Source organism: Cryptomeria japonica, chromosome 9, assembly GCF_030272615.1.
Source record: "Cryptomeria japonica chromosome 9, Sugi_1.0, whole genome shotgun sequence".
Taxonomy (NCBI): Eukaryota; Viridiplantae; Streptophyta; class Pinopsida; order Cupressales; family Cupressaceae; genus Cryptomeria; species Cryptomeria japonica.
Genome location: NC_081413.1, coordinates 365504096 through 365525336, shown reverse-complemented (window position 1 = coordinate 365525336; position 21241 = coordinate 365504096). Strand labels below are relative to the sequence as shown.

Sequence of the window (21241 nt, the reverse complement as noted above, 5' to 3'; positions counted from 1 at the left end):
TGCAATTCTAATTTATTTTTATTCATTGAGATATTCATTATTTTGTGTCATGTCCCAAATCCAAGCTTAAGTTTTCAAGAGTTCCCTAACTTATTATTGTATTTTCCACAAGCTAATATGGTGATCAGATATAATTTAATTATTTAGCTTAAGTTTTGATTAGATAAAGTGGGAAGGGCCCAAACCCGTTACATAGCAGCCATAGAGACAAAAGAAACGAGCCTCACAAGAGGTAAGATAGTAGAAACCAAAAAACAACTAAATAGAGCAAAAACCATGAAAAAAAAGAAATATAGAAAAAACCAAACCAAGACCAGCTATGGTCTCCCAATAGCTTGAGGCCTTTGATAGCTAGCCACTCTTTGTTTAGAAAATCCATCTTGTCTTTAAATGGTAGCTCTTTAGGAACCTTGCTCACCACATTCTCAAGAGTGGTAATGTTGTCAGTCTAACTATTGGCTTTATCCTTGCCTTTCTATTTGGAACTTGGCTTAGTAGTGATAGCATCTTCCTCCAGCTTATGCTTAGCTTTCCTTTTCTCCATCTCTTGTTGAATGTAATGTCCCCTTTTTCAGTCATTCCTACATTTGTGTTAGCTCCATCTTTCTTGAAGGGAGAGATCCTTATCAAGTTGGATTTTCGTTATTGACATTGAGTTCTAGGGATCATGTCGAGTCTATTGAGGCTTTCCAGGAGCAATTTTGACTTTTTCGATGCACTACAAGATTCTTGGAGGAAAATTCTAGTTTTGGAAAGTGTCTATTTTTAGTAAGTTGGTTCTCTAGGAAGTTCCTGAGTATATCGACACCTTCAGATTTCACTTCTGAACAATTTTTGTATTTTCCACATTTTCAGCTAGATGTGAAAATCCATCTTGTCTTTAAATGGTAGCTCTTTAGGAGCCTTGCTCACCACATTCTCAAGAGTGGTAATGTTGACAGTCTAACTAGTGGTATCTCTTGTGAAAATCCATGATAGCTAGCCACTCTTTGTTTAGAAAATCCATCTTGTCTTTAAATGGTAGCTCTTTAGGAACCTTGCTCACCACATTCTCAGGAGTGGTAATGTTGACAGTCTAACTATTGGCTTTATCCTTGCCTTTCTATTTGGAACTTGGCTTAGTAGTGACAGCACCTTCCTCCAACTTATGCTTAGCCTTCCTTTCCTCCAGCTCTTGTTGAATGTAATGTCCCTTTTTTTGGTCATTCCTACATTTGTGTTAGCTCCATCTTTCTTGAAGGGAGAGATCCTTATCAAGTTGGATTTGGTCATTGACATTGAGTTCTAGGGATCATGTTGAGTCTCTTGATGCTTTCCGAGAGCAATTTCGACTTTTTTGGTGCACTCCAAACTTCTTGGTGGAAAATTATATTTTTGGAAAGTGTCTATTTTTAGTAAGTTGGTTCTTTAGGAAGTTCTTGAGTATATTGGCACCTTCAAATTTCACTTCTAAACAATTTTTGTATTTTCCACATTTTGGCTAGTCTGGGAAAGAAAACAACAGATTGAAGGATTTAAAGACTCAACATAGCCAATTGGTGACATCTTTTAGACATTTGCTAATTGCCTATCATCTGAAGATGGACATGAGAGTATAGGAACTATTGTTCGAGATTTTGAAAGCACTTTTCATAGTGGCATGAGGATTGTTTGGTTCTATTGATGGTGGCATGTTGATGTGTTTTTTATGCACATACGAACACATAATAAAATACCAAGGTATCTTATCCTCTCTTGAACAAAGTCTCTCATATGCTATGCTTCGCGATCAAATGAGACAACTCCAAGGTTACGAAATGTCAAGTCTTGACATGTGGATAAGTTCAGTGGTTTGATGTGATAATGTTGGATCACAAGGGGACTTACGTTGTACATGAATACTCAATCTTATCATGGATTAGGATGGGTATGCTGATGACTTAGGATTTAGCAATGAAGCTCTAGACTTAATTCTAACAAGACTTATTAAAAAAGGGCAAAAGGAATAGGGTTCAGGAAATCTATTCTAAGACTAGGAATGTAGGAAATGATGAACAAATTTAGTGGAATCAAACTAGGCAGGGTCTCACAAACAAGTATTGACACAAGCTTAGTGCAATCATCTAAGGTATACTTATTGATTTTCAAACTATTACCATCAAACGTTGACACCATCCAAGTTGAAGCTTGTCAAGGGATGCATAATAATTGAAGTTAAGCTTACTCAAATTTCCAGTTGACCACACAAGGCGCACTTACCAACAACAAGAGGCTAGTGGTATGGATTAAGGATTCCACACAAATATATTCAACAAATCTTCCACTCAATCTAACAAACATGAAAACAAATTCTAATCTAACTTGGAGGAATTGAGAACCATGAATGCAAAGACAGCATTTGAAGAGCAAAATCACCAACAAATTGAACAATGATTTAGATTCAAATAGCTGCAGCATATACCAACAATTCTACAAAAACTCTCGCTTACAAATGAGAGGCAATGGGGTATATATAGAGCCTCAAAAGAAATGAATGGCTCAGATTGATTCAAGATCAACGGTCAAGATTACAAGATAAAACCCTAATTAGGGTTTGTACAACCACCATTACATTGGCCAATAAGAAACGAGGGTAGGCAAGATAAATAATATTTGATGTAGCGCCATGTGTCACTTATTCCCTCCTTGAATGAATGTTGACTTGGAACCCTTTGATTGAACGGATGGTGACTAGGATGCCACCTCAACTTGCTTTGTACACTTAACCAATTTGCCTTGTACATTCTTCATCTTCACAATATTTGGAATCCCTTATGATACTTTACATTCCATCCTTATGTTAAGGAATTCCATGAACTGTTCCCTCCTTATGTTTGGAAAATTTCCCAATCTTGGAATCTTGAAATATTTCCTTGGCGCTCTTTGATGTTGAAATTCCTTGATGTACTTCTGGATTTCATAATGTGGAATCCTTTGTGCTCATGTCTTGAACTTGCTTTCCTTCATAGGGTGAAATCTTCTTCATGATTGATCTAGTCCTCATCTTCACCTTCTAGAATCTTTGTCTGGAAATCCCCATCCAATCTTTGAAGTATTGATCTTCTTTATCCGCATTGCCTGTTGTGATGAACCCTTGCTGGTTCAACTCTTCAACCTGCTGTAATTTGTAGATCTTCTTGTAATTTTTAATTATTAAGATGGTCTTTTAGAAATAGACAGAAGTTGCAGAAGAGGGTTTCTTTAATTTGCAACACATATTGAATAATACATGAATTTAATCAACCGAAACAATGAATTGGAGAATTTAGAAGCATACCCATAGGTCCTTAGCCAATTTATTGAAAAGAAAGAATAAATCAGCAACTTACAAAGTTCTGATTTTTATTCTGGAACAATTCAAATCTGCTCTTATTTAAATACTAAGACAACTTACAAAGTTCTGATTTTTATTCTGGAACAATTCAAATCTGCTCTTATTTAAATACTAAGACACCCAAACAGTGGAAGATGGTGCCAATTAATGAGCAAGTTGTGTGTTTGGGAAAAGAAGCCTCCAAACCATAGAAGAATCAACAACAAAATAGTAAATAGGAAAACCCTACAACAAATCTGCCTTGTAAGAAGCCAAATCTGCCCCAATTCAATTCAATTTGACTTCTGAATGAAGCCAACCAAGCTGCAACAATTCGATTGATCTTTCAAAATCTCAAAGCTACTGAATTCTGAAGAATGCACGCTCTCCAAAACAGGTCCAAACCCTAGCCGCCATAGCCAAGTGCTTAGAAGAAAATGTCAAATGCTCAATATCAAGAATGAGGTTTAATTTCCATCTCGGCTGCCTAAATACCCAAAAGGTGCGATTTTTGGCAATTAGGGATTTAAAAATAATAACTTGCTTTTAGGGTTCCCAGCTTAACCCTAAAAGCCACGCCTAGCTTAGGAGATAATAAATCTTCACTTAAATAAATTTAAGTGATGCACTTTATGATTTTATATTAATATTTCATTAAAATATTAATTGTCTGTGGAACCACTAAAAAATTCATATCTCGCTCATTATTGCTTGGAAACTGAATCTGTCAGAAGCTAGGGTCACAGTTCGCCATGCCAATGAAAATAGGACCATGTCTATTTTTAGCAATTTTCCCTAAAAAATAGGAAATCCTCATAAAGTGTCAGAAACTAATGAAACGAAGACCAGAACTGAACTCAACACTGAAATAGAACAAATAGACAGACCACTCCTCAAGATACTACATTACTGACCCCTTTATCCATACTCTATTAGCCTACAAGGATCCAAAAATAAGCTAACTCCTCAATCCCAAGTCCCTGACTAGAATGGGGACATTACACGTGCATCCTCCTTCACCTCAAGCCTTGATCATCGTGCTTCCTTTCCTCGTAACAATCTTGCAAAACAAACAAGCATTGAATCAAACACCCATGTGATAAACTTGATTTCAACCTTGGTGGGAAATCCATACGCATATGGACTAATCATTCCTCAAAACCATCCACATTATCCTTGTCCATTCTTTCACTTGGTGGAAGTTTGATGTCTATCTGGACAACTTCCTTCCTTTGTAATTCCACCCTTTAGTGGAAATCCGACCCCATCCGGACTCATTGTCCTTGAAAATATTGTGTTGATTGGATCATCATTCGATGAAGTGGAAATCCAAACACCATCAAGACTTTGTTCCGGACATTTGTCCCAACATGTGATAGGTAATCTTAGAAAATTGTAACACCAACTCTGGAAATTATGAAAGTCCGGATTAAAGTCTCGAAGATTTTCGTCAAGAAAACCCAATTTTCAAACTTAGGATAAGTCTGATTGCAATAAATAAATGTGAAAATACCCCTGTAAACTTAGAAAATGTATGATTTGGTGCGCAAAAATGAATGTCCAGATCTGAAAATATCACTTGGAGGCCTGAAAACAGTCAGAAAGTGACTAATTTTTTATATCAAAGTTGTAATAAAAGTCTGATTTTCTGAGGACAAGGTCTGAATACACCCTCCAATGCCTGAAAATACTCAGAAAATAGCGTATTGAAGTCTGATTTTCTGATGCTTAAGTCTTAATACACCCTCTAAAAGTCTGATAATGGCTCCAAAAAGTCTGAAGACACTCTGAAAATGATGAAAATCAATGGCTGGAAGTGGTCATAGCCAAGTCACATGCTTGCATTTGAATTATTTTGCCTCTCAAAACTCAGAAATGGTCACATCTGGGCACAACTATGTGGCTGGAAATGAAGTTCCAGTCTGAAGATAACTCAAAAAAATGTCAAAATTAGTGCTCGGAAGTATACCACAATTCTGAAAATGCTTGGAAAAGGGTGTGGAAAAGTCTAGTTTTAGTTCTTAAAGTCTGAAGTCACCCTTCCAAAGTCCAACAATGGCTGCCTAAAGTCTGAAGACAACCTGCAACTTCAATAAATTAGTCATTTAAACTTGTCGCAGTCATAGGAAACACCTGTATTTGATAAATTTCACCTTCCCAAAGAGAAGTTTGTCAAATTTGGGCACAAACAAAGGGCTGGTAAAAAATATCTAAGTTAGAAGACAAATCTGAAAGTGAAGTTTCAGACTTAGATCAGCAATGGGAGCTCCACCAGATGCCCAAAAAACTCATAAGGATGATGCACAAGTGAAATTTCCCAAGTGGGCAAGTGGCTGGAAATGACAATCAATCTGAAGACAACCTGCAACTATGGAGTTTCAGACTGCAACAACAATGGCAACCCTTGAAAATGCACTGAAAATTCCTCCAAACAGCCCTTAACCAAAATCACCTTTAGTGTGGATGAGCTAGGCAATGAAGAATAATTTTGAAAATGCATTCCCAGCCAACAATGGAGGTCAAATCACTCCCAACAAGGTCTGAAAATGATGGCAGCCCCTTAACACTCAAAAATATCACCAAAATTCATAAGGATATGGAGGAATCAGCCTCCCAAATAAAATCGCCTAACTTCAGCCATGCCGCTACTTCATAAAAATCGCCCAAGACATGAAAATTGTCCTCCAAGCTTGCTGTAATGGTCTCCAAACATGGCGCCCAGGTCTAATTGGACAAACAAATACTTCAAATCTGCAACTTCAACTCCAACAATGGTGTCAGCTTGACACTTGGGCAAAAATTGCCCAGCTGGGACCTCCAATCTGCCTTCAATCAGCCACCTAACTGTCACATCAGCAACTTATAATGTTATTTTATTGCTGGACAGGCATACTTAAAACACATTTTCACCTTGAATCTTCACCACACAAGCAATGTGGGATAAAACTTTGATACTTATACTTGCCTGGGGAAAATCGATTTGCTTCTAGAAGTATCTAATCATTAAATGTTTATTGCAAATCATTAATTATTTTTTTATTTTAAATTATCCTCAACATCATTAAAAACAATTAAATTTGGGTCACATCATTAAAAAGATTTTTATCCAAAATTTGACCCATGGGGAAAATCAATCCCTATTTGGATTAAAAATCCAAATAAAAATAATTAAAATTTTCAAAAATGCACACTTGGGGAAATTCGACCCCTATCTGGATAAAAATCCGAACAAAATTTCATCAAACTTGCACAAATTTGCCCTTAAGGGAAAATCAACCTCTATCTGGACAGTTATCCGGACTCAAAATTGTCAAAATCATCACACAGTGGAAAATCGCCTTGAGTCAAGAATGAGTATCCGCATTAAAATCCATGAAATCTCGTCACAAAAGTCTTGGTGGAAAATCGATATTCATTAGGAATCCTCACTTAAGTCATCTGCAACTTCATCCACACTCCCTAGGGGAAATTCGAAGGTAGTCAGGAAAATTCCCAACATGGAGACAAAATTTAATCATCCTGGTGGAAAATCGACCCTAGTATGGATGTTGAATGGGGGAAAAATAGGGCATGTCTGGATTCCAAGGGAAATCCATGTCCAGTCTAGATTTTGAGTGGGGGAAAATCATGGGTAGTCAGGAATATGAGGGAAAAAGCACCTCTAGTGTAGAATTTTGACCTTTCGACCCTTAGAATATGGATTTTCATCCGGAAAATGATGATTTTTCCACTCAAAATCACTAGGAAACTTCAAAACTCAATAAAACTCATCTGGACTTAGGCAAATTCATCAAAAAATTGAGCGAAAACAAGGAAACCTATCAAGTAAAGTGCTAAATCAACTTGAATAACTTCCTAGGAGTGAGAAAACAACTCCTAAAGGTCTTGAAACACCTTGGCACTCAAAAATCACCGACATGGACGTTCAAAAACACGCTAACGCTCAAATGTCAACGCAACACTTAGCAAGAATACATCAAAACCCTAAGGCAACCCCTAGACTTAGGCAAAACTCAAGATCACTCTAACATTTTGACATTTTAAACACATGATCCTATTCAAAATTCAAAAACCCTCTCATAAGCAAAGGTAAACACTAGGAATCTAGGCAAAACTTCTACTCTAAAAAAGCGAAAAGTGGGGGTCCCCATTTGCAATTGGGCGATGTGTGAAGACGTCACAACATGGCCTAAATGTTAAAGACAGTTCTAGGCGAGTTGGGAAGGGCATTGGAGGTTATACCTATAGTTGGACATGACTATGAGGTGGTGTTGGGCGTAACACCTATTGTGATCATATGGTTTGATTAGCATTGGCTGAGTATTAATTCTTCTCGGTATGGCGTGATAGCTCCTTCTAGCTGGTTGTGCCCTTTTAGTATTCAAATAAACTTATGTGTTTCAAGCAGAGATTAGAAAATCGCTCGAAACTTGCCAAACTCAGCGAGTCCGAGCCCGAGACATGCTCGCCGAGTCTCTGGAGCTCGGACTCAGGCTCGGTCGAGTCTGGTGAGCAAACTCGCCAAACTCGACAAGTTCCGAGGCTCAAACTCGGTCGGTGGCAAGGTCAAAAAAACAGCAAAAAATAAACATTTTAAAAAGCTTTTTCAACTTCTTTTTTTGGGGTTATTTATCTCTAACCCCTAAAAGTCAACTTCATTTCATTCACTTGCAAAAATAGGAGTAAAGTGAGTTGGGAAGAAAAACAAGGGTGCATAGAAGAAAAACCAGCAAGGAGGAAGCTCAAGTTTTCTTCAAATTATCACATTGGGGCTGCATTGTGTTTGGATTTGGTGCATCAAGAGTTGGATAGGAAGAGTTTGCAGCTCATTTCAAGCTAATTGTAAGAGGCAAGATTGTTTTTTTGAAGATTTTTTTGTTTCTTGTATGCAAAAATTCCATTTTCTATTCATTTATTTTGAAAGTTTTACATTTTCTTCCAAAATCTTTTGTATGTTTGTATGTAGTATGTAGTATGTAGTATGTAGTTGTACTATGTAGTGTTTGTAAATTTATTTATTTTTAAAGTAGGGTTTGACAAACCCTACAATTTTATTTTTTTTAAATTTACAAAACCTACCTTAGTTTTTTTGAATGTATGTATTAATTTCATTTTGTATTTGTAATGTTTTATTGCAGCAAACTTCACTTTCTTATTTGCCTCAACTTCAGGTTTCACAAAACTATCCTACAATGTCTACTTCAACTTCTAGACCCCCCATTAGAAAGGACCTTGCTTGGAAATATCACAAGGATTTTCCAGGGCAAGGAAAGGGGCAAACAAAATGTACATTTTGCAAAACAATATTCCATGGAGGTATACATAGAATGAAATACCATATTTTTGGTGTGCATGGACATGATGCCGAACCATGCCTAAAAGCACTCCTTGAGGCCATACGTGATTGTTATGTAATGGTTGAAGAAATTGAAAGGAAAAAGAAACAAAAGGAGGATCAAGCGGCCATTGGGAGAGAGGCAACTTTAGGAAGAGGGACACAGTTAGGTTGTGTTGGAGGCCCTTCTTCCTTACCTCCATATCGCCCCACTCAGTTTGCTACTACTGGTGTTGGTGCTTCCGCTTCTACTTCTGTAAGTGGCAGTGCCACTGCCACTTCTCATGTTCATAGCACTAGTAGTTGTAGTGGGAGTGTTAGCATTGGACCTAGGATTTGTAAATCTAGGTTGGATACCTTCTTTGTGCCTCGCAATACTCCTGGGTCCCAACAGTCGCTTGAGAGCATGGGTTGGAACAAGGAGATCCATGATGCCGCTAAAATGCCAATTGGCAGGTTTTGGGTCTACGGCAGTGTTCCATTCTTTACAGCCAGGTGAATGTTTTAGGTTTGATTGTTTTAATTTTCATACTTTGATTCTTCGTTTTATTTTTTCTCGTACATACTTAACTTATCTCATTTAATTTATTTGTGACAGGTCTCCTTATTGGCAAGAAATGTTTGATGCCCTTACCATATGCGGGGCGGGGTTCAAAGCCCCTTTTGAGCCTGATTTGAGGGGACCCATTTTGACTCAATTGGTGAATGTTGTGAGAAGGAATTAGGTGAACAACGCCAGATATGGAGCACTAAAGGTTGCACCATCATGACTGATGGTTGGACGGATAGAAGAAATAGAACTCTCCTTAATTTTCTTGTTTCTTCTGCAGGTGATTGATTAATTTTAGTTTCAATTAGTCATTAATTTTTTATTTTTTATTTAATGATTTGTTGAATGATCATTGATCTTGCTTTAAATTTTTATTTCATGGGGCACCGTTTTCATCAAGTCCATTGATGCCTCCGCCCATTGCAAGAATGCCACCTACCTATGTGAGCAGATAGAGGAGGTGATTGATGAGGTGGGTGAGGAGAACGTGGTACAGGTGGTGACCGACAATGCAGCAAATTATGTTGCTGCAGGTAAACTTTTGAATACAAACTAATTTTGTTTGCAAATTAATTACTATTTTGTAACTTCATTAACTACAATGCAACAAATTATGTTGCTAGAGGTAGACTATTGATGGAGAGGCACCCATCTATAGTTTGGACTCCATGTGCTACCAATTGCATTGACCTCATGTTGGAGGATATTGAAAAACTCCCATGGGTCAAGAGATGTGTAGAAAGGGCGAGAAATGTGTGCAAATTTGTATATAATCATTCATGGGTGTTGACTCTTATGAGACAATACACAGAGCAGAAGGAGTTAGCTCGTCCAAGAATCACAAGATTTGCAACAAACTTCATCACATTGCAGTCCATGCTTCGATGTAAGTAGGCCTTGAGACGTATGATTGTTGGTGAGGAGTAGTCTTCCTCATCCTATGTTGCCACCCCTGCAGGGAAAGATATGGCAAACTGCATTTTTTATGAGCGAGACTTTTGGGTCCCTTGTAATGAGAAAGTGAAGGTAAATTTTTTATAAATTCTACAATTTAACTTTTTGTTTTATAACTTATTCTTCATATTCTCTTCTTTGCTCATTTTTTTAAATTACACAATATTTTCAATTTTGCAGTTTGTTAAGCCCTTGGTGGTTTTGTTGCGAGTTGTGGATGGAGAAAATCCCGCAATGGGCTACATATATGAGGGCATGGATAGGGCGAAGGAGGGCATCAAATCCATCTATGAAGGAGATGAGAGCAAGTATGGTTCCATTTGGGAGATCATTGTTAGGAGATGGCATCATCAGCTTCATAGGCCCATCCATGCAGCAGCCTATTATCTGAATCCGGCATTCCATTTTATCCCTTCTTTCAAGGTTGATGTGGAGGTCCTTAATGGGCTATACTCGATCATGGAGAAGATGGCACCTGCTAGTACTACTCAGACAGAGCTTATTCGAGAGCTACAGTTGTTCTCAAATGCACAAGGGGAGACCTTCTCTCGTCTTATCACCAAAAAAAAGTAGGACAACTATGATGCCAGGTAAAAATAAATTGTAAGACTTAATTTTAGTTTTATTGTATATTGTTAAATGAGTTTGAGTGAGACTGATTTTAATTATTTTGCTCATTTCAAACTCAGATAATTGGTGGAGCTTTTTTGGCCCAATGACAACAAATATTCAAAAGTTGGCCATTCGCATCTTGAGCCAACCATGCAACGCATCTGGTTGTGAGCGCAATTGGAGTATGTTTGAGCACATACACACCAAGAGGTGCAATAGATTATCTGTGGAGAAGATGAATGATCTCGTCTTTGTTCACTACAACCTCCGCCTGAGAATGAGAAAGAATGCATTAGCTGACATCTCTCCTATCATTCTAGATGAGGTTGATCCTGATGCAGAGTGGGCCACTGAGACAGATCCTGCGGCTGTCTTTAGTGATGATGGCACTAATTGGATTGACCAGGTAGATATAGAGGCCGAGGCTGTAGCCATGGTAGAGGAGGAGCAGAGAGCACGAGCAGAGACAGGAGATTCAAAGGCAGATACTGATAGTGACACAGATGTTCCTGATGTTGGTGAGCATGGCATGGTGTCATGGGGAGCAGCTCTAGTTGTCGAATCATCCAGGACCTACCTTAGACACCTTCGCAGGGGGCCGGGGCCAGAGGGTGCACGCTCCTCTGAGCCATAGGCTTGTAGTTGTATTTACCTTTGGTATTTATGTGGAACATTTGATGATGATCATATGATGACATGGATTTTTTATTCCATGAGTTTTGTAATATTTTATACATTTGACAATATTTATATATCTATGTTTGTTATTTCCTTCAGCTACAATTTGTGTTTATGCTTATGTGATTGATGTACACTTGTGTATGTAATCAAATGAGCCGAGTTTGATGATGTTATTGTGTCTTTAAGGTGTATTCAATAAAGGGTGCATGAAACAAGTTTTAAATCTTTAATTATCTCTAAATTTCTTGAGTTTTTCACTTTCCCGAGTACAGTGGAGTCTGACTCCGATTCCCAAGTCCGAGTCTGAGTCGGCCTTGCCGAGTCCGAGCCAAGTCCAAGTCCCATTTCTTTGGTTTCAGACGGTAACAATAACCTTTCTAAACCACCAAGGGAAGCAGAGTCCATTCACAAGAGTTTAAAAAGTGCAAACATGTGGAATTCCAAGATCAATTTGGAAGCAAACAAAAGCAGACTCAAAAGTCCACAAGTTAATCTTTATGCTCAAAAATTGCTAACGGTTAAATTGCCTTTAAGGTCAGAATTCTATCAATTTGTAACTCTCTTCTGCTGTAAAGGACATACCTCTATTACAGCAACAAAAATTTTAATTGCAGGTATGGTTATTGATTGTTTGTTATACCATTGCATCTTTTTATTAGCTCATGTGTGAATGCCTATGTATTATGAATGTTTATGAGATCTTTGCAACCTAGCAACATCTAAATCTGCAAACAAAAACCTTTAATTTTCACAATCACGCAAACTGTTTGACATATTACTCACTGAGGGAGAGTACCAAAATTTGGTAAAAAATTTAGTGAGAGATACTACATTGAAACACCTATAAGGTCGTGGCTGAGTTCTTCACGGACTCCTTACAGTAGGCAATTATTTTTGGCATACTTTTGTAAATTTTCTCTTAGTTCACTTGTTGAAGTCTACCAACCACTATTTCCATCCTTTTGCAATCTTCAACAAAACTAGCCACTTGTTTTATGCTCTCAACCTCTTTTTCCAGGCTCTCCCATTTGTCAAAGATGGCATCAATCCCTTTCATGGACTCCTAGACATCTTCATTCACTGTCTCTTCAAGCCAATCCAAGGAATTACACAAGACCATAGTTTCCAGCTTGTGAATTTTCTTTTTGGTCATGTGCATTTGGGCGAGCTGACACTTCAAGATGTCATTTTGAAGGTTGTAGGCCTTACAAAGATCACCAATCTTGTCACAGAGCTGGGCATAAAGGTCCTAAGGGGTAGGGTTCTAAGATACCAAAGGGGTTTAAGGGAAAGTCATTAGAAGGTACCTCCCTTGTGAGTGGGGAGAGAGGATGGCTAGTAGTAACTTCAGGAGAAAGTAAGAATCTTCAGGGGTGGTGGACCAAGGATAATCTAACTCATCATCCAAAATGTTGATGAAATCTTTAGGGGGCTCTTGGAAGGAGTTTTTACCCTTCGAAGAGAAAGGGGAATTAACAGACGTGGCTTTTTTACCCTTTGAAGAGGCGTAAGGGCTAGATCGGGAATCGCAATTCTTACTAGGGGGCATTCAACTCCAAGGGTGAGGGATTGTTGCATTCTCTCTTTTTGGGGTGGATCCCTCTTCTTGTTGGATAAACGAAGGGTTAACGACCTACAAACGAGCAGAGAGAATCAGGGTTGGGGCAAGGTTATACCAATAGAGGTGGTAGATAAGACTTTGATGGAGAGACATGGACTTGCCAATGACAATGACACATTTTACAAACTGCTCCAAATAAGTAAGAATCCAAAAGGCAAAATCTATTTTCACATTGTGACAAAAATGATTTAACATGGGAAAGAGATAAGAGTGGAACCACTTATTGCGACCCTCTACCTCATCAGGACTTCTACAATTTTATTCTAGATGCCCAAGAGATCTTCTCTGTTAAACCCATTTTGTAGCATGTTTATCTTCTCCCCCCTTTTCATAGACCTTTTCAATCTCCTCTTGATAATTACCTTTAGGATTTTTAAAGAGTCTAGCACCCTCAAGAGGAAGGTGTAGTTATACAAATGAGTTTGATAGTGACATTGAAGGAAATACCCTTGACATGAACAATGCCATCTCTCTACAAGTTGGAAAGCTCAATTGAAAGAGCTACGTCAAATACATTTCTTGCCTCTACATACGAAGCTAGGATGCTCTTTTAAAGAATACTCCAACAATCTTGGTCATTCTTAAGAGCGACACAATCCTTGGGCTCCACTTGCAAGAGATCACCCCCATGGTATGTCAACCACAAGCAACTATTGAGTGGCGAGTAGGCATACAGGGGCTAAAACTCCACAAGTTTCTTTGACAAGCAGAAGAGGTCGGTTTTTTGTTAGAAAAACACTCTCCACAATAAGTTGAGAGAGGAAGGAAAAAAATCTTCCTTAAATAAACATGATTTGAGGGCTTGTTGCTAGTGTGAGCCATCCTCTTAAGAAGGTGTTTTGTTCCTACCTCTGATATTTGGGGCTGTGAGATAATTTGCTTCATTTATTATTCTAGATTTCACATGCTCTAGGAGAGAATTCACATCAGTCCAAACCATAACTATTTGAACAAAAGAGCCCAAATTTGCTAGCAACTTTGTTGATGTGTTACCTTCCCTTGATACTATGAGTCTCAAAATTAATCAATTTTTGATGTGATTCCCCAACTAGATCCTAAAGATCCCAGCTAGGAGTGGCATTGCCTTGAAGCATAATGATAGCATTTCTTGAGTCACCCTTGATTAACACCTTGGTTAATCCTTTATCTTTTGCAATTTAAATATTGTGGAATGCGACTATTGCCTCAGCAAAATTTGAGGTTTGAAAACCAAGGTTGACAACATAGGCAAAGGTCATGATTCCTTTGTTATCTTTAGATATACCACCCCCACCCACCTATCTCGGGTTCCCTTTCACTGAGCCATCAAAGTCAAGTTTCAACCAACCAGGATCGGGGGGGACCAAATGGTAGCTTTACGGGATAAGGAATTATGATTATCCACATTTCTAATAATATTAGAAATCTCCCATATCTAGACAATCTTCAATTATAGCTCTGACAGAATTCTTTTTGTCTTAATGCGGTGAACACCTTTAATGTTTTCCTAGATGTTAATATGAATAATTGAATTAGCTAGAACCTTCCACGGTTTCCTTTTGTCTCTAAAAATCCTTTTATTTTGTTCTTTCTATAATCCCCAACCAATATTAAGCAAAGTCTGCCACCTGATTTCAACAATTAGGGGATGGGAGAAGGAGGGGGTCCAGCTTTGAATGATACTTTTAACACTGCTCTACTAGGTCCAAGAGATGGAGAACTTGTTGAATCTCTTTAGCAGAGTTCTCCAAGAGAAAGCATACAAGATTAGGAGGTGCTCAATGCTTTTCCTAGCTTCTTCAAATAGAAAAAATCAGTTTACTGATTGCATGCCTCTTCTCTAAAAATCATCAATTGTTAGGACTTTCCTATGACAAACAACCACCAAAAGAAACTTGTTTTGGGAATGATTTTATGCTTCCATAGGTTCATCCAATTGAACTGACCAAGCCAGTTTGGAGATAATAAATTATAACTTGATCTCACAAAGTAATTGATGGAACTCTATAAAGTATAAAACCTTTGTTTGGAGATTATAATGAGAAGTTTTTTAACAGAAATGCAAAGAGGATCAAACCAATTGAGATCTAATCTCTAAGAGGAGGTGTTGTTGAAGGTATCTCAATAATCTTTCATGAGATTGCACAGGCTCCTTTTCTGTTCATTTTGAATTGCAGAGCAAATAGGATGAAATTCCATAAGGGTGTTGGAGATTCATGGGTCTTCCCGGAATCTCGTCTTTTCTGTGTTTCCAATCTACCATTTTATTGGGAAATATTTGGCCTTGAAGAAATTGTTCCGAATGTTGGATCCTTTGGGTAAATGCTAGGAATGGAGAAATGAGATTCCCTCTTGACCATTTAAATAGTTTGATCTCATAATGTTGGCCAGCTTCCTTTGAGCACTTTTAAGAAGGTTAGTCCAAAACTAAACTGGCAACATTCCCGTGAATTAATAGCATCCCTAAATATGTGTAGGGCAGAAGTTGGATCTGACAATGGAGGATTCATGTAATTCTAAGTTGTAACCATGGGGGAACCTTCAGAAAGAAAATAGCACTTGTCTATTAATATTTTGACAAGAGACGAGCAAAATCCAAAATAATACTGACCCAATCTTTAACCTCAACAATAGTGGCTTCTCCCAAAAGGAGAGTATCATCTACAAATGGCTAGTGCAAAATAAGCTGAAGGAGCTTGAGGAAGGTTTAAAACCCTTAAGGCTGCCTCATCTGATCCCTTCCTCAATGTTCCCACCCAAGACTTCCGTGAGAATGATGAAAAGGTAGGAGGAGAGAAGAGAGCAGACCTCCTTGCCTAAGTCCCCCAGTGACTTGAAAATGACCTTGAGGACTTCCATTGATTAGCATAGAGAACGCCAAAGGGGAGACACACTTTTCAATCAGATTTAGCATCTTTCCTTTGAAGGAAAAGTTGTAGAGGACTCTTGAAAGGAATTTCCAATAAAACTTTGTCAAAGGCTTTGGAAATGTCCAGCTCTAAGACTGCTTTCCTTGATTGTCCATAGAGTGAAGAGTATCATGAACCAAAAGGATGGCATCAATAATTTGTCTACCTGGCACAAAACCTTTCTAGATTTGATGGATCATTTTCCCTAGAAATGTTTGTTACATTAAACAAGCAATTTAGAGAAGATCTTGTAAATGGTGTTACAAAGACTAATAGGTCTAAATTCAGACATTCTAATAGCTCCTGCATTTTTAGGGATGAGGGCAATGAAGGTATTATTTATCACCTTAAGTAGACCAGCAGAGGAATGGAATTCTTTGACTGCCTAAACTACATACTTACCCACTATATCCCAATAGATTAAATAGAAGGCAGGTGGGAACCCATCGGGGCTAGAGCTTTGTAAGGATTTAGAGAGAACACAATTTCTTTGATTTACTCCTCCAAAGTATGCCTTTCCATAGAGTCCAGATTAAAATTGGATAATGTGCTAAGAATGACCTAGAGAACTAGGTCAAAAATAGCTTTCGAATGGGAATTTCAAACTAGAGAAGGTATAAAAGACCCTTGAAAAATCTGATACCTTCTTGATAAATTTAATCTTCCATATAAAATAGATTTCCATTTTCATCATATAGTTTTGTAATCCGGTTGTGATGTCCCTACTAGGATTCTTGGCTGGAAAGAGACAATGACTTAAAATCTGTAACTTATTATAGACTATAATATCAGTTTTAGGCTATGAATTATACAGATATATATAGATATTGATTCTTTCAATGTCACTTGTTTTAACTAATTGACACAATCTATGAATGCCAACTGTGCTGTATGTACTGAAACTTCCCCTTTGGAAAGTTATCTCTGATCTATTTGCTGACATATATGCTGTTTGTAGCCTTCCAATCTGTAACTTGCTCCAGTCGACTTTCCCAATATGACGATGATGAACTATGCAATGAACTTATTGCTTCTGCGGCTGTGACTGATATAGTCAATAATGTCTGCAGGTCTGACGATGCTGCTTCTGAGATGAAGATAATTGTTTGTGCACGATGATAAACTGCTGTTCAGATACCACCACAATTATATGCAAAGTCTGGTTGCTGTCCCTGATTTCTATCTTTATCTGATATGTAGCTCCCACGTGCCTTAATGGCAATCTGCGTTTTAGAGTAATTCAATGGGATTTTTTTAGGAGAGAAGAAATACGAATTCTTGCTTGCCTTTGGTAATGGAGAGTTTGCCCATATAAATAAGGATGCAATTGATCAATGGTGGTGTCCATTCGCTTGTAGAGACATGTCTACCATAATCGCATCCCTTCATTAATCTACCCGGTTATTGTTGCTAACTAATGCGATTGGTTTGTTCTTCCTTAATCATGATCGATATTATTATTAGATGGGGATCAGCGATTATAAATCTTATCAAATTTTCCTTGGATTATGATTACAGGTTAGCAAAGATATATGCATTAGTCCGTATCATGTTCCATTGGGTTTCCTAGTCACGTGATTGGAAGATCCCTGCACTATTGTTTATTCCCATATAATCCGGTATCTTGTACTCCGCTTCTTGTTAACTCAGCACATGTGATCGAACTTCAATTCGCTGATCAAATTTGCCAGATATGTAGGTTACGTATTAATGTAACTGATGGTATTTGGATCATGTCTGTTGATCTCACACTTCGTTGCTTAAGAATGTTGACGATGATTGGCAATGGTATAGCTCATTGAGCCAGTCAAAATGCATTGATGGTTCCTTGATATTACAATTGTAGTAAATCTTTAATTAAAACTTATTTAATCGGGTGTTGACCCTAGCTGTCTTTACGTCCAGAATGGGGGACAAAACACTGCTTCCTTTTCCTATGCTTGAGGGCATTTTGGTGAAAAAACTTGGTGTTTTAGTGGCCTTCCTTTATCCTCTGGTTTCTAGCTCTTTGTTTCCAATATAGCTTCCTCTTTCTCAACCAGGTTATGTAGATCACTTAAGATGAATTTTTCTTAAAGGAAAATCTCTTTAGTAGCTCCAACTCTTTCCATCTTTGCTTGAATTATCTAAAGCTGCTCCTTAACCTCTTTCTTTTAAGTAAATATGTTCCCAAAGGAATTCCTGTTCCAAACTTTTAACTTTCTTTTGATGATTTTATGCTTATGAACAATTCTGAACATAGCAGTCCCCTAGACCTCGATATCCCACCAACTTTTTAAAAGAATTTTAAGATCAACATGATGGGTCCACATGATCTCAAATCTAAAACAGTATGGAGCCTTGGGGTCAGAAGAGTGCAAATTAAGAAGCAACAGAGTATAATCTGACCCAATTATTAACAGAGAGGACAATTTGCATTGCTTGATAATATCCCAATTGGTCAAAACAAGAAAGCTATCAAGCCTAACTTGAATTAAATTTTCTCCCATTCTTTTATTCTGCCAAGTAAATTGGCTCCCTTCCAATTCAAGATCTATGAGGCCACTTCTAACAAGAAGATTTTCAAGGTCCAACACGCTATCTGACAATTCCATAGTTCCTCCCGATTTCTCTTAAGGGTAGAGGGGAGAATTGAAGTCTCCGGCCAGCATCCAGCTATGACTCCTAAAATAATCTCTTGAAGTTAGGAGATTGTGTCCAAATGTTGGGCTTGATGCAGGGTTGATCACTATTTGTTGTGACAACCATAGTGTCATATCTTTGACAAAGAATCCAACCTTCCACACAAGGACAAAACACATTTATGTCCAGTATCATTTTGTCTGTGACATGGTAGAGGATGGGAAGGTAAAGTTGGACGAAGTGAACACTTTGGCAAATATTCCAGATGCCTTGACAAAGCCTATGGGCACAAAGAAGCTCAGAGTCTATGGGCCTCATAGCTCCTAACAATAAAAATCATGGTGTTTCCATTAGCTCTTAAAAAGTGTTCGCCAAGTGGGAAAATGTTAGGAATAAAGTGTCTTAGCCTTTGTTAATTCCTAGCATGATCATTTATTTATTTGTCTATGTAATTATTTATGTGCATCCAATGATGTCATTTTGTGGACCATGTTTGTTGAAGTTAAGTCACTGGAGGAATCAAAAATGGAAAGTTGCTATGGCACGTGTGAGTTGTACATGTGCTTTGCATGTATATATGTTTTGCATGTTGAGTTTTGTACATGTGTGTGCTTTCCATGTTGAGTTTTGCATGTTGCATGCAAGGAAGCGTTATAATTACACATGTGAGGATTGGAGTTGCATTATTACGAGATTATTTGTAGATACTATTATGATAGCAAATTTTTCCAGATTGAACACTTATGTACTTTTGGAAGAAACTTGTGCAAATGAAGAAGAAGAGGAAGAAGAAGAAATTATTTTAACGTCCACGAGACTAAATATAGCCTATGGGACAAAACTGCCAACCGCACTGGATTAAGCATTGATTGCCTTCTACATTTCAGCTCTCTTCTTATGCAGCATGATGATAAGTGCTCCCAGCTTCTCAACAATTCCCTCACTAGAAAGATTGTCCCAAGAGTTAGCTGTCAAGATGTTAATATAGCTGTCCCTGCTGTCCTTGAAAGCTTCACATTCTAAAATGAAGTGTTTTTCCGTTTCCACTTTACCCGTTGAGTAGAAAATGCACACTCTCTCCTCCCAATCTTCTTTAGGTCTTTTCCAATGACCGGTTTCACTACGAAGCTGGTGAGAATTAGTTCTTAACTAAGCAATAAGGATTTTGGCTCTCCAAGGAATATTGGCCCCTATGCACGTCTTTTGCTGATAATTAAAAGTGGGGTTAAACTCTTCAATATAGTATTTTTTCTTTCTCCCAAGGTTTTTATCCCAAGTGCACTTGTGAAACTTGTCTCTAACAAATGCTTTTATCTCCTTGCTATTGGTGGGGCACGCGTTCAAGTAGATATTCCATTTACTTAACCATTTGTTATTTTGTTGCATCCAAGTCTTCTTTCTTTTGCATAGAGTATCATTAAAGACAATCCTAGGCCATCGATCCTCATTCATTCTCTCGATTCTTTTTTAATAACTTATGAGTCTCGTCATAGCAATAGCCTCAATGGGTGCTGCCCCCACTTCACTCAACATAATGTCATAAGATACTGAATTTTTAAGCTTGAACTTGTTTGTAATCAAACGTTTTTGAATTTTCTCAGTTTGTTTCCATTGCAAGACAGAAGTACTGCTGCCCCACACTTCACTTTTGTTTTGCTGATGTTAACTTGCATCCCCACAGTTCTACAAAATTGCTCAAGGGAGAGTAGGTGCTCTTGTAAACCAATAGCAGACTTCGCAATAATGATAAGGTCATTTGCATATAAAAGGAGTCTTATGACAAACTTGCCCATGTGAACACTATCCCCATTTTGTAAGTTTAACCAATCTTCGAGTTTGTCGATGTATAAACCAAAAAGTGTAGGGGATAGAGGGCAGCCTTATGTGACCCCAATGTCACTCCTAAAACTTTCTGAGATGCCAGCCGAAGTTCTGATTTTAACTTTGACCTCTTCATACAACCTATGAACAGCTACCCTGAGATGACTAGGAACTCCAAGTTCCTCCATTTTGTGTCAAAGTTTGTCCCTAGGGATCGTGTCAAATGCTTTTTTGAAATCTAAAAAGCACCAAAAGACTTCATCCTTATGATCCCAAACTTTTTCAATGATGTGCCTTAGAGTGACACCATGATCAACTGTGGAATGTTTAGCTCTAAAACCAGCTTGACCTTTAGCACGTTTATTGCCTTGTTCCGCCCAATTGCTGATCCTGCGTTCTATCATACTCCCAAACAATTTTGCGAATAAAGGATTGATCATAATGGTTCTATAATTGGAGGGATTGTTGATATCACCACTCTTGAAAAGAGGTATTGCTAAGCTAGTATTCCAATCTGTGGGTAAGCCCTGTTGAATTATACTGTTGAAAATATTTGTAATATGAGGAGCAAGGATTTTCATACCCCACTTTAGATATTCCGCTTGAAGCTCAACTAAGTCCTTTGCTTTGCCAATACCCATTTCAATCTCTTGAACAGTGAAAAGCTTAGTGTTGGTGTTGACCAAGGGTGGCGGGTCAACATGAGAATCTTGCTCATAGAGTTGTCTAGCATAATCGAACCATTGAGATGCAGTAATAGTATTTTCAGTTTGTTTATTTCTCAACTGGAGCTCCTGCCAAAATAGCTTGGGTTTGTTTTTTCCAA

General features: G+C 37.9%; 1 protein-coding gene across 6 annotated transcripts in view; it reads right to left on the bottom strand.

Moving 5' to 3' along the window:
• LOC131076830 (auxin-binding protein T85) overlaps positions 1-21241 on the bottom strand; it is a 160928-nt gene that overhangs the window by 117995 nt on the left and 21692 nt on the right. The gene's annotated exons all lie outside the window — the stretch shown is intronic.